Source organism: Lathyrus oleraceus, chromosome 4 (assembly GCF_024323335.1).
Source record: "Lathyrus oleraceus cultivar Zhongwan6 chromosome 4, CAAS_Psat_ZW6_1.0, whole genome shotgun sequence".
Classification (NCBI taxonomy): Eukaryota; Viridiplantae; Streptophyta; class Magnoliopsida; order Fabales; family Fabaceae; genus Lathyrus; species Lathyrus oleraceus.
In genome coordinates, this window is record NC_066582.1 from 39,883,270 (window position 1) to 39,896,723 (window position 13,454).

The 13,454-nt window shown below is 33.7% G+C and overlaps 1 long non-coding RNA gene across 1 annotated transcript; it reads left to right on the forward strand.

Annotated features, from left to right (window-relative positions):
* The first annotated feature begins 11,746 nt into the window (after nt 1-11,746).
* On the forward strand, nt 11,747-12,468 carry LOC127138717 (uncharacterized). Its single transcript, XR_007808840.1, has 3 exons — nt 11,747-11,975; nt 12,078-12,277; nt 12,367-12,468. It is a non-coding gene; the product is annotated as an uncharacterized LOC127138717 (long non-coding RNA).
* The last annotated feature ends 986 nt before the right edge of the window (nt 12,469-13,454 follow it).

Consider the following 13,454-nt stretch of genomic DNA (forward strand, 5'->3'; position numbering starts at 1 on the left):
TTAGAGTAATGTCTCTAAATGACAATAAATTCTTTTATGTTCATAATTGCAAAACTGACAAGAAATGTGGGATACTCTTGAAATAATATATGAAGTGTCTCTAAGTATCAAACAAGAGGATATGAATACAAGAGGATAATAATAAGAATTTTAATTATTATTATTATTAATAAAATAAGAAAAATGAGAGAAAGTAAGAGTTAGTAGAGAAATATGGGGCAATGAGGGGATTTGAAGAATAACTTGGGGGTAATGAGGGCAAAGCCTAAATGAGAGGATTAAGCCTATTTTTATAAATAGAGGGATGTGGGAAATGAGAAAGTTTACGGTACGTAAAAACAAAAGTTGGAGAAAAAGGGAGAAGCACAAAGCTAGGGTTGAGAGAAGAGTTCCTTAGAAGATGTTGTAGTTTTGCTAGAAATCTAAGGTAAAGGGGGAGAAAGGGCTATCAATTTAGGTGTATTGCATAATGGGGTAGAGATGATAAGTCATTAATCTCATTAGGGTTTTATGTTTTCTTTTAATAAATTGTTATATAATGAAATTTTGGAAATGGATTGGTTGATCTAGTGTATATATGTATTGTTATGATTGAATTGATATTTGAATTATCATGAATATGTATGTGTGAAGTTATGTCATTGATGAAGGTGTGAAAACTTGAGTTTTATTCACGATAATGATGAAATTTCTATGAAGTATGGTGAAATAAGTGATGTACATGTTAATGATTACGCTAACTTGATTCACTGTTAAAAATCACGTTTGGGTCTGCTAAATTTGTATGAATTAATTGGAATGATGTATGAAGGTTTTGGGAATGAGAGGGATGAAGATCATGGGAGAAAAACTGGGATTTTTGGGAAAAAATACAATGTCAATCGATTGACATTCTGAGTCAATCGATTGTATGCATTCAAAAAGTGAAAAAAAATAGCAGTACAATCGATTAAAGGGGGATTACAATTGATTGAAATTCCTGGAAAAATGAATTTTCATGAAGTCAGTAACTAGACACATTTGCGGACAATCGATTGTTATAAGCCAATTTTCCAAAATTTTGTTTTGTTGCATTGTTGTATTGTCTGACGATTTTGGTCGTAAGTTTTGTTTCGTTAGTCCAAATGAGACGCCATTTAAAATATTGAAAAAATAATACGTAGAGTTACCTCATATTAGGGATTGGTGAACTGTTTGAATTATAATCATGTGTCTTCTATTGAAATATTTATGTTGACTTGTATGATTGCTTAGAATTCTTTCTCTGATCCTATAATATTGGGGTTGAGAACATTTGTTTACTTATTATATGTTGTTGGATTTTAATTACTTTATTCGGTTTATGTTGAAGTTGTTGAGAGTTAAACATGATAACTCAATATTTTGATAGCAGTTTGTATAATTTTGAAGTTGAGACTAAATGTCTAAGTTATGTTATTTTTTTAAATTTAAATAAGATCGATACCTCCGAATGATACCCTAAGTGAAGGTGAACGTGCGATGACATGTGTTATATGATATTGATATTTCCGATGTATGTTTCTTAAATGTTGGATTTGTTAAAGGATTTGTCGTTCATGACACCTTAGGTTGTCGTGTAAATATTAACATATAAGTTTTTGGGTTTAGGATGTTACATAATGGTATCAGAGTAGGTTGGTCCGTCCGGCCAGGTTTTGTTATGATGATTGTTCCTTGGTACGTGCATGTGTGTGAAACACTGTCGGTGCTCGTTTGTTTCTCTAACCGCTTATTTGTAGGAGCGGGATTGAGACCTGTGGGGAAGAAGCTTTTGCTTCTCTGAAACGTTTCATGTGTGGAAATTTTGTTCGTCATTCTGCTATTTGCAAGAGTGCATGTTGTTGGATAAGTCGGTGTCATTTGCACAGTTTGATGCAAATGATGAGTTCTTTGTGTCTGCTAGGCAAGTGGATGAATGCATAAAGGATGAGGCTGAAGTGTTTATGATATTAGCTTCTATGAAGCCTAGAAGTAAAGTTGTGATTGGTGAGTTACCTATGGTGTGTGATTTTCCAAAAGTGTTTCTAGATGATATTAATGGTTTACCACCAGAGCGTGAGGTGGAGTTTGATATAGACTTAGTACTTGGTATTAGTATTGTATTGATGGCTCCGTATAAAATGTCTACTTCAGAGTTGAGTGAACTGAAGAAGCAATTGGAAGACCTATTTGAGAAGAAGTTTGTTTGTCCGAGTGTTTCGTCATGGAGTGCACCGGTGTTACTCGTAAAGAAGAAATATGGTAGTATGTAGTTGTGTGTGGATTATCAACAACTAAATTAAGTGACGATAAAAACAAGTATCCAGTTCCGAGGATTGATAATTTGATGGATCGGTTGGTAGGTCCTTGTGTATTTAGCAATATTATTTTGTGTTTGGGTTATCATCAGATTTGCGTGAAACTAGAAGATATTTCGAAGAATGTGTTTAGAACGAGGTACGATCACTATGAGTATTTAGTGATGTCGTTTGATGTGTCTAATGCACCTGGAGTGTTTATGGAGTACATTAATAGAATATGCCATCCGTATTTATATTAGTTTGTGGTTGTGTTTATCGACGACATCTTAATATATTCGAAGTCTGATGAAGAGTGTGTAAAGCATCTGAGAGTTTTGTTGCAGACCTTGAAGAAAAAGAAGTTATATGCAAAGTTGTCCAAGTGCGAGTTCTGGTTGTGAGAAGTGAATTTCCTTGGTCACATGATTTCTATTGGTGGTATTGAGATTGTGTTTACTGGTAAATTTGGTAAACAAAACAAGTTTATATTAATACTTAAGGGATCAAACTCAAAAATCTCCCGGAACATATTTGGGTAAATTTAAATCTTTGAACACCATGTTATGATTGAAATAAAAAACACAATGTGAAGATAACAATGTAAAACTTTGACAAGACTTGGAATGTAAAAGATTTGGAGACTAAGATAACTAAAGTCAAAATGTAGAAATAAAGATAAAATGATAAATTATCGAAATGTAAATGAATGTAGAAAAAGGCTTAAATGTAAAAGTGATTGGAATTTATAAGTATGGAACGCATATGAACATTTTCTTCACTCATTTCGCAATTATGCATATACTTAGAGTATGTAAAAATATGAGTAAGATTGTGGACCCCTATAACTTAAATAGGCGTCCACTTATATACTAATCTAAAATAACCACATACAAACAGTCGACTAAACAAATCACGACACATTTTACTTCCATGCAGTTGTTATCTTCGACGAGCCTCCACGTGTCTTCGACTAACAACCTGTTTTAATCCAATTCCCGCTCTTTCAATCAAACCAAATAACCAACTTAGAGCATTTTAAATTTTCACTAAGTCCACAGATGCTACCAACGCTCATCGACCTTCAGCTGCTTCGACCATACTTGCCACCCGCATCATTTTGACATGTTTAATAGCTTTCATCACGGCACACTAATTCTTACTTGCCATTTATATTCAGGTCAAAAAATCGAAGGTGACAAATTGTCCCCCAAAATGTCATGTTTCGATTTGAGTCATAAAAAAGAAACGTGGCATTTTTTATCTTATTTTTCGACATTGTTTCCATTTCTTTGCTGATGTCATCGTCATCATTACCCTTTTTATAGCGCATTGTCATTTTCAATGAGATCTGTTCAGAACTATCGAAGGCATCGAGCTTGCTCTAACTACTTCACAATAAACCCCCTCATGAAAGATACTTATGAAATACATCAATCTTTTCCTTGAATCAACCTTTTTGCTTCGAAAATGTCCCTTTTCGTGGATCAATATGTGGGTTCTTCTTGTGGCGCGGTACAATTTTATTGATGTCGGGTACGATCTAGAGATCCAAGGGCCCACCCCCCGTGTGAAGAGGATGCCGATAGAGGTTGTTTCTGGTTTAACTCCCTCATCGTTGCACGAGGTCGCCTTGCAAACAAAATGATCCTTTGGAGGCATGCATTGTAAGTTTTCTTCGAATATAACTACTATTTTAGCTAACAAGTATGGATTATGTTGTTTCACCAAGTTATAGACACTTTTGAGCATATCGCTATCCTTTTGCAAGCCTAAATTCGATTGCAATAGTTTGAGGCTCTAAAGCCTCTCTTGTCCAAGAATCAATGGTTGTGACAAAGGTTTCTTAGAAGTCTGGTCTTGGAGTGGTTTTTGAAAAAATTGAAAAATCAAAAGGACTTGAAAATTTATTTGTTCGGTCGCCAGAGGGACTAAATTTTATATTGTAGGAGCATAAGGAGAAGTCATAAGGACAATATCATCATCAACCATTGGTGGGAGAAAAACTCCCTAGTGAGATCGGGAATTCTTATGATCAGTAGTCATAATAGCGGCGTTGTATTGAGAAGCTGATCAAGTAGCTTTCAATGTAGCCATCGTTTCACGAGTTTGATGGATGATTCATGTAAATCAAATGGCGATTCCTAGAAACGACATCACTTTTCCGTTTAGGAACCAAAAATAGTTGATGACATATTATAATAGGACTCATGTGCGGTGGAGCATGCTTCTAGTATGTCGGAGCTGGTGAGCCTACAATGTTAGCATTGTAACTCCCAAATTAGTGAATGAATGAGAAATAGTCTAAGTGTGAGAATGAGTAGAATAACTAAGTCATGGCACATGAAGCAGTTTATATAAGAAAGGCAGTTATAATTGCTTCGTCATAATTTGAAGTCTCGTGCGTATCACCATCCGATTAGATATGATATTGGAAAGTTGATATGAAGTCAGAATTAAATGCTCCGAATTTGAGTGAGGTTGTACTTATTCCTAAAATTTTATTTTTTAATACTTGCTATTGGATCTTGATGTATGATCCTTGTGGGGGTCTAAAACACTAAGATGGTACACCAATCCCATTATGTTTTACATCACAAACTAACCACCAAAGTAACTTCCTAGAGTAATTTCTGAGTGACTTCATAGAGTAACAAAGGAAGTCATAAGAGTATCACATTTTCTTACCAAACTCTATGATATTTTCTACATTTATTTTATTACAATCGTTAAACAAGTGTAAATTTCTTAGTTTACTTTGTAAATTTAGGAAAGTTACGAAGCTTACAAAAAATGGTTTAAAATTAGGGAATTATTTAATGCATCCTATGTATTACTAGGGCACCACATGAAAAAATAAAAATGCTTCTATTTTTTGGAGATGCATCTTCGGACGCACCCTGAATAAATAGAATTTAGACTTAACGTTAAAAAACACTAGAGAAGCATCTTCATAATTATTTCAGAGATGCATCTCTAGACGGTATTGGTTCTTAATCGCGCCACAACCCTTCTCCTTCCTCATTTCTAAAAAAACACAAAATTTTCTCAAACTCTCTTAAAGGTTCTTCCATCAACCAAGTTCAAAATCAATCAATCAAGTTCAAAGGTTCTTCAATCAACATCAAGTACATCAGAGACATCATTCAACACTGAAGTAAACTCTCAATTTGTAAGTTTTTTATCTTTTGAATTTTTTTTAAGTTTTTGTATAAATGAGTAGAAATTGATGATTTAGGTAAGAAATGAGTTTAAACTACATGAATGATAGTTTATACAGATTGTAAAACATGCTTGATGGTTTAAAATAAATATAAAACCATTCTTTTTGGGGTTTGGTGGTCTGCATTACGGCCAATAATGGACATGAAAAGTTACAAAAAATTCCGGAGATGCATCTCCGAAATATTTCAACGTTTGGATTGCCAGTAACCAGAGATGCATCTCCGTAAATTTTATTGCTTGTATGGTTGCTTCTACTAATTGTATGCTTTACATACATGAATTATGGCTGATAGAGACGACATGTTGAGGCACAGGTGGATTGTACAATATGCGTCAGTCCGAAGGAAGACGAGTCAGGTTTCGAAGGCTCCCGTTCACTCTAGCATGGTTCATGTGGAAACATCGACTTTTGGGGCTCTTGTTTCTCCATCTTTTTCTTCCCGTAGGAGATGTGTGTCACATACTGACACTTCACTACGTCTATTCTCCCGCGGTATAATTGGGGGACACTTCTTTGATTTACTTGTACTTGAAGTTATTAGAGGGTTATAGGTGGAAGACAAAGCAGGTCACAATCATCACACTAATGACAGTAATATTTATTGGTCTTTTAATGTTTCAGTTTCATTTTCTTTATATTTTGCAACGCCCTTACTGATGATTCGTGTGTTCTAACACTTTTCAGACTTGGATCCTCCAGCACTTCCCACACATCTCTAGTTGGTCGTGTGTACCGACTTATATTGAGGATATGTCATATGCTTCTGCATTTTCCCCGCTCATAGGGAATCAGGCAATAGAGCCGTTTAGAGTGTATCTTGACCCCTTGATTGTCGAGGATATGCACTTTAACAGCTATGTCGATCACCATGAGACGTGGCCATTTGACGACATAGTGTTATACTCTTGATGGTTGGCTTGCGGCCCATGTCTCATATTTTCTTATCTACCTGAGCACATCATGCGGCAGGTCGGCTACACTTAGACTGTTCCCAGACACCTTATTTTCTCTGTTTCTCCTGTTATGGCACGTAGAGATATGAATGTCACATTTGATGATTATCTTAGTCATCTGGTACCGAAGGAGAAACGAAGTACCATAGTTGAGAGCGACTAGAGCTATGTCGATGAGCACATCAGGTGGTTCTTCAAGGTGTCACATTTGTATATGGTGCATGATGCTCCAGAAGATCCACCAAGGCCAATGCATCAGGAGATACTAGAGGAGGAGCAGGCACAATTATATCATGATCATGATGTGTTGCCTAGATGTCAGTACATAGTGGAGATTATGCACGTAGGCATTGATAGAGGTATCTTCCCTTATGGGTCTGAGGTGAGGTAGGTCCTAGATGCCATTAGGATGGAGGCACGAGAGGCACTTATGTACCGGAGATAGTGTCGGAGGATAGGGGGTAGATGAGGCTGAGGAGCACAAGGAGCTCGAGGAGTTGTAGTCCGGCATACGCAGTAGTATATAGTAGTTGTATCTTGGATTCATTATGGATTGTATTTTATTTTCACTTTATTCTATTTTATCGTGTATTTCGAATTCATTTCTATATGTTATTTTTGACCATCTGATTTTAGATATGTCATTTTTTGCATATCGATTGTATGGTTTAATGCTCATCACATAACATGGTCCTTAAAATTTATAAATCATCATATGAATAACCATAAACAAAACATAACATGCATTGTACTGATTGGATACAGAGATGCATCTCAGTAAACCCTAAATAGAGATGCATCTTCGGAACAAAAAAACGTGTAAAATGGACCTTTTAGAGTGGGATTCATGGTGTATGTTTTAAAATATTTTTGAGATGCATCTCCGGATTAATTAACATTTTCAATTTAACAAGTGCATCCGAAGATGTATCTCTAAAATCTGAGGAAAATTTTTAATTTTTCATAAGGTCCATCATATAATGTGAGATAAAAAATTCCCAAAAATTATCGTAATATTATTACTTCATTTTTCTTTTCTTGCAAATATAAATTACACAAAACAGGCCCAAACATAAAGTGGACAAAACTCTTGCTCTTATCTCCCAAATAAATATACTTTCTAAAGTATCATAGGGCTCCAAAATATACATTGGTATTAAAAACGTGGTTGGAAACATATATAGTTGGTTGAAGTTTTGTTTTCATTGATGAGGTCACATGTTCAAAAATGTGTGGCAGCGCGAGTAGTTTTTTTTTCCTCATTTAATTGTTATCGTAAAGGTATGTGATTTTCTTCTTCTTGGTTGAGAAAAACAACAATGATTTATTAATTTTACTTCAATAAAAATGTTATTCATATCATAATATAAAGGCAATTTTAAAAAATAACTATAAATTTCACATAATAATATAATTCTTTTCAGTTTTTTTTCTTTTAAAAATTGAGAAAGGGTGAAACTTCTATTGACTATTAATATTTTATAACCTCTTCGAGAATATTTAAACTATGTACCTTAAAATTACTATTTGGAATTGGGTTCAAGCTCAATCTATTATGCAATAATCCTTAGGTCAATCCTCATCCTTAATGGTCAACACGAAGCAGTGGTAGATACAACACACCTGACAACGGATGACAATGATGTGGGTCACCAATTGTCAAACTTCCTCTCATTACATTGGTCTCCTTAAAAAAACATATATATAAAGCTTATGACATTACACTGAAAGGTACATAACATATGACCCTAATATCTTACACTTTTTCTTCACTTACTTATTTATGCATTAGAGTTTCAGTATGTATCATCCTGTCGACAATCACTCAAAGGCATACATTAACTTTCTCACCACTTATAGAATTCAATCATATAATTGACAATATTTTATAGGTAACATATGAAATAAGATGCTCTGTTAAAATGTGAGACGTCATGTCTCTGTGTGATCATGACACTTCAGTAAGAAAACAACATGTTAAGTATAATGTCATTCATTTTGTGAGTCATCATGTCTCGCTCTAGGTTGCTTCACGCGTAAGATAATTTGAGTAATTCTCGCACTTTTAAGGATTTGTTTCCTTTTATATCTAATCATGGATTTGAATTTTGTGTGCGTTTTGGATTAAGGAAAGTTTATTCATAATCTCTTTTAGCAAGATTAAATTTGAGGAATTTAATTTGTTCAAGTCATAATCAATCAAGCTTTACAATCAACATTATTGGAGATTCAACTCTTGTGCTTTTGAGAAGTTTTATCGCGTTCAAGACCTAAATCCTAACGGGCTTTGAAGTTGGACTTTTGTTTCTATTTAAGGAGACACTCTCCATTGTGAAGACTCGGATATTACATTACTAAGCTATGTATGTTATTTTGTTTTGAGTTTTGTGTTTATTTTTGTGTAATACTCTTCTCGTGTCTTATTCCTATGTTAGGAAAATAGAGTATTTTAGTTGTAATATCATTCTATCATTCATATACTTTTGTAAATATCCAAACACTTGGAAGAGTGTTTGAGTGAAAGTGAGACATGTCTCATATTTAGAGGGAGCCTTGGATTGAAGTTCACTGATAGTATTAAGAAAATGAGGCACTGAACTATGAGAGCTCAAACCAGAAAAGTGTATACTCCTGACTATTAAGAGTGATTTTCCTTTCATTGGATTAACACCCTATAGACGTAACTAGTTTTTCACCAAACTAGGTTATCAATTTTTGTGTTATTTTATATTCTACATTTATTCTTCTAGTTACGCATTATACTTATCATAAGTCTTGTTTCAACATTGTGTATGACATCTTGTTATCCAGAGAACAAAATTTAAATTCGCATCAGAACAAACACCATGTTCTGGTAGGGTGAGTTCCGGGGGTTCTATATATATTCTATTTAAAATGGACAATGCTAATGAAGGAGGATCTTTAAATCTTCCACCTACTCTTGATGGCACAAACTATAATTATTGGAAAGCTCGCATGGTTGTTTTTCTCAAATCTATAGATAGTAAAACTTGGAAAGCAATCATAAAAGGATGGACACCTTTAAAGGTTATAATTGAATAAGGTACATAATTATTGAAGTCTAAGAGTGACTGTTCAAAAGAAGAAGATGAAGAAACACATGGTAACTCTCGTGCACTTAATGTCATATGCTCATTAATACTTTTTCCAGGGCCAAGGAAGGTTGGGAAATTCTCCGAACTACATATGAAGATACCTCCAAGGTTCGCATGTCAAGACTGTAACTCTGCATTACAAAAATTGAAAATTTGAGGATGAAAAAGGATATAACCCTTGCTTAATTTAATGTCCATCTCCGTGACATTGCTAATAACTCCTTTGTCCTTGGTGAAAAAATTTGAGGATGAAAGAGGATATAACCATTGCTTAATAACTATTTTTGTATTTTTTTTATTGACTTAACTGAATGATTTATGATTTAACTTGTGAAATTTTAGTAAAATTAGTAAACACTTGAATTAAATATTCTCGTCTACCATCACCTAAAGATAAGGGTGGACCCTTGAAATCCAAATACTTTTATTAACTCTAAAGCTCAAACTTCAATTTGTAACTATTTAGAAATTAGTTTAAAGGGTTGAAAATTTAATTACTAAGAATTAAGATTAAATCAATATAATAACTTTAATTGAAAATGTCAAATAAGGAGTGCAAGAGAAATCTAAAGTTAACCTTATTCCTAATCAATTTTAAAAACCTTAGTTTTTATTATTATATCTCTTAAACTAATTAAAAACTTTATTTATAAGTATTTCAATGTTAAACTAAATAATAAACAGGGTCGGTCCTGTGGGTGTGCGAGGTGTGTCACTGCACAGAACCTCAAAAATTTGTAGACCTCAAATATTAAAAATACATTAAATATTTATTATATAGATTGTTTATTAAATATATGTAAAATATTTATGTATTGGTCTAATGAAGTGTATTAATGTTTTTTGTGTTTTTTGATGGTCATGACCTGAGTTCGATTCTACTATAATCTTGTCCAAGACTAAAATATTCTATTTTTATAATTATTTTTTATTATATCTTTTAATATTATTTACAATTTAAATAAAATTTTAATTCTTTTTCATTAGAATTCAACGTGAAAGATTAAATCAGGGTCTCGAAATGTTTGTCTGTCATCATGATACTCCTTCTGATCTTTAATATAAAAAAATTATCCATACTTTAAATTTATTAAATAATTAATATGTTTAAACTACATATAATTCAGATATATTAATTTTTCAATAATTTTAAAAGTAATTTTTCTGTTATACTAAAGACTAGAAATAATATTATTTACGACAACTTAATACACTTATTAGGTCGTCAATCACTCTCATAACTTAAAGTCTCCTTAATTTATCTATAATATACTACTTCCATACTTATGGACTTAATGTCAAAGTATTTGCGGTAACACTCCTCTTCGACAATCATTCCAAAGTGTATATCTCATTACTCACCACCTCTAGGTACTCATCTATATCTAAATCAACAACTCAGCACGGATAAGTTACAATGACAAACTCTTTATCTCACACGTCAAAGTGTAATGTAACTATTTTCTAAAACTTAAATCAATCAAAACAAATATTCAAACTAGATTTTAAATAAAGTAGATCATTATATAATAAAACTATATAAAACCAGTGCATATATATATATATATATATATATATATATATATATATATATATATATATATATATATATATATATATATATATATATATATATATATATATATATATATATATATATATCAATGACAAACTCTTACTTTTTAAAATATATCGAATAATTAATGTATTTAGAATATATATATATATATATATATATATATATATATATATATATATATATATATATATATATATATATATATTATTCAATAAATTAAAAAAAAAGTATAAATAGAAGGATAGTTTTTATGCTATTATATTTATTTTTTAAAATAATTTAATTCATATGAATAATATCACTATATTTATATTTTCTTTGACATTTTTCTTAATTATGCTTTTGTAAAATTTATGTTTGTTTGTTGGGTAGACTCTGTTAGGGGTGGACATAATGCAACCACCCGACGGTATCCGACCGTTCCGATCCAAAATTTGAGACACCGTTCGGGTTTAGTCGGTTGGTGGGTTAGGTTGGAAAGTAGCAAGAGGTTTTTACGGGTTTGTGCGGTCGGATTCAGAGATTGGTTTTGGGCCCGTCGGAAACCGAATCCGACCGAATCTAAGGTTATTTTTATGGCTAGGCCCAATCTAAACAGAAATCTAAGGTTCATTCCTATAGTTAGAGATGTGGTATGAATCTCACTTTTTCATACGCACAAAATATTCGATGTATCCACAGAGAACTAACAAAAAACCAAGACTCTCTCTCAGTCTCAAATCTCAATTCATTAGTTCCACTTCTTCGTGAGATTCATACGCACAAACAGCAACGTTACTCCGCTAGGGTTCATCATTCTCTCAGGTAATCGGTTGATTCTAGGGTTCATCCTTTCAATTTCCAGTTCGTGGTTTCATCGTTTAAGAACTAACTCTTTCTACCTTCCAATTTTTCGGTTGATGCTAGTTCGTGGTTTCATCGTTTAACGAAGAACCGTCGCCGTCCATTATTCAACCACAAATCACCACCGAGCTTGTTAGATCAAGGAGTTGGATGAGTCCTGCCGCCAATGGAGCGCGGCAAAAGTAGCTTGCAAGGAGTTGGAGTTCCTAGCTTGCAAGGAGTTGGAGTTCCTAGCGGAGTTGTAGATCAAGGAGTGAGTCAAGGTAATGCCATCACCTGTCATTTTTATACTGAGTGTTTGTTTAATAAGTGATACATGTTATGCTGTCATTTTTAAATGTATGAATTATAGGAGCAGCTGCTGGTACTGCACTCCCTCCACTTCGAAAAAGGAAACTTAATGCTAGTGGTAGTAGAAAAACTTCTACGGTTTGGGAAGAGTTTAACATTTTACTGGATGAGCCTGAACCTATAGCCGCGTGTAAACACTGTCATAAAAGGTACCGATGTGACCCTAAAACACATGGTACTTCTAACATGCTAGCTCACTCGAAAGTGTGTTACAAAAACCCTGCCCTTTTGTTGAAAGACCCCAATCAGACAAACCTTGTAAGCGGCGAGGGTGGGTTTTTAGTTCCAACTAGTCAAAGGTTTAATGCTGCAGCCTGTAGGAAGGCCATTAATACCTTTGTTATCCTTGAGGAACATTCCTTTAGAGTGGTTGAGGGTGTTGGTTTTAAGCAAATGTGTAAACAATTGCAACCCCAAATGGCTATCCCTACTAGGAGGACCGTTGCTAGGGATTGTTTTCAGCTTTACCTAGCTGAAAAGTCACGTCTTAAAGCCTTTTTTAAATCTGATTATACTAGGGTTGCACTAACCACAGACTATTGGACTTCGATACAAAACCTTAGTTATATGGCCACCACTGCACACTTCATTGACACTGCTTGGAAGTACCAAAAAAAAATTATTAGTTTCTCTTTAGTTCCAAATCACAAAGGTGATACCATTGGCATGAAAGTCGAGGACGTTTTGAGGGAATGGGGGCTTAGGAAAGTGTCTACAATTACCCTGGATAACGCAACAGCAAATGATGTGGCTGTGAGTTATTTGGATAGAAGACTTAAGAGCAAGAATGCTTTACTGGGTGTAGGTGATTATTTGCATATGAGGTGTGCTGCCCATGTCTTGAACTTGGTAGTGAGAGATGGTGAAAAAGAACACGAAGGGTCTATTGAATCAGTTCGCACTGCTGTTAGGTTTGTAAGGTCTTCTCCACAAAGAGCTATGAAGTTTAAGGAGTGTGTTGAACTTGCGGGCATAACTTGTAAAAAAAAACTTTGTCTTGATGTTTCTACAAGGTGGAATTCCACTTACCTAATGTTGGATGCTGCTGAAAAGTTTGAAGCTGCATTTGACAATATGATTGATGAGGAT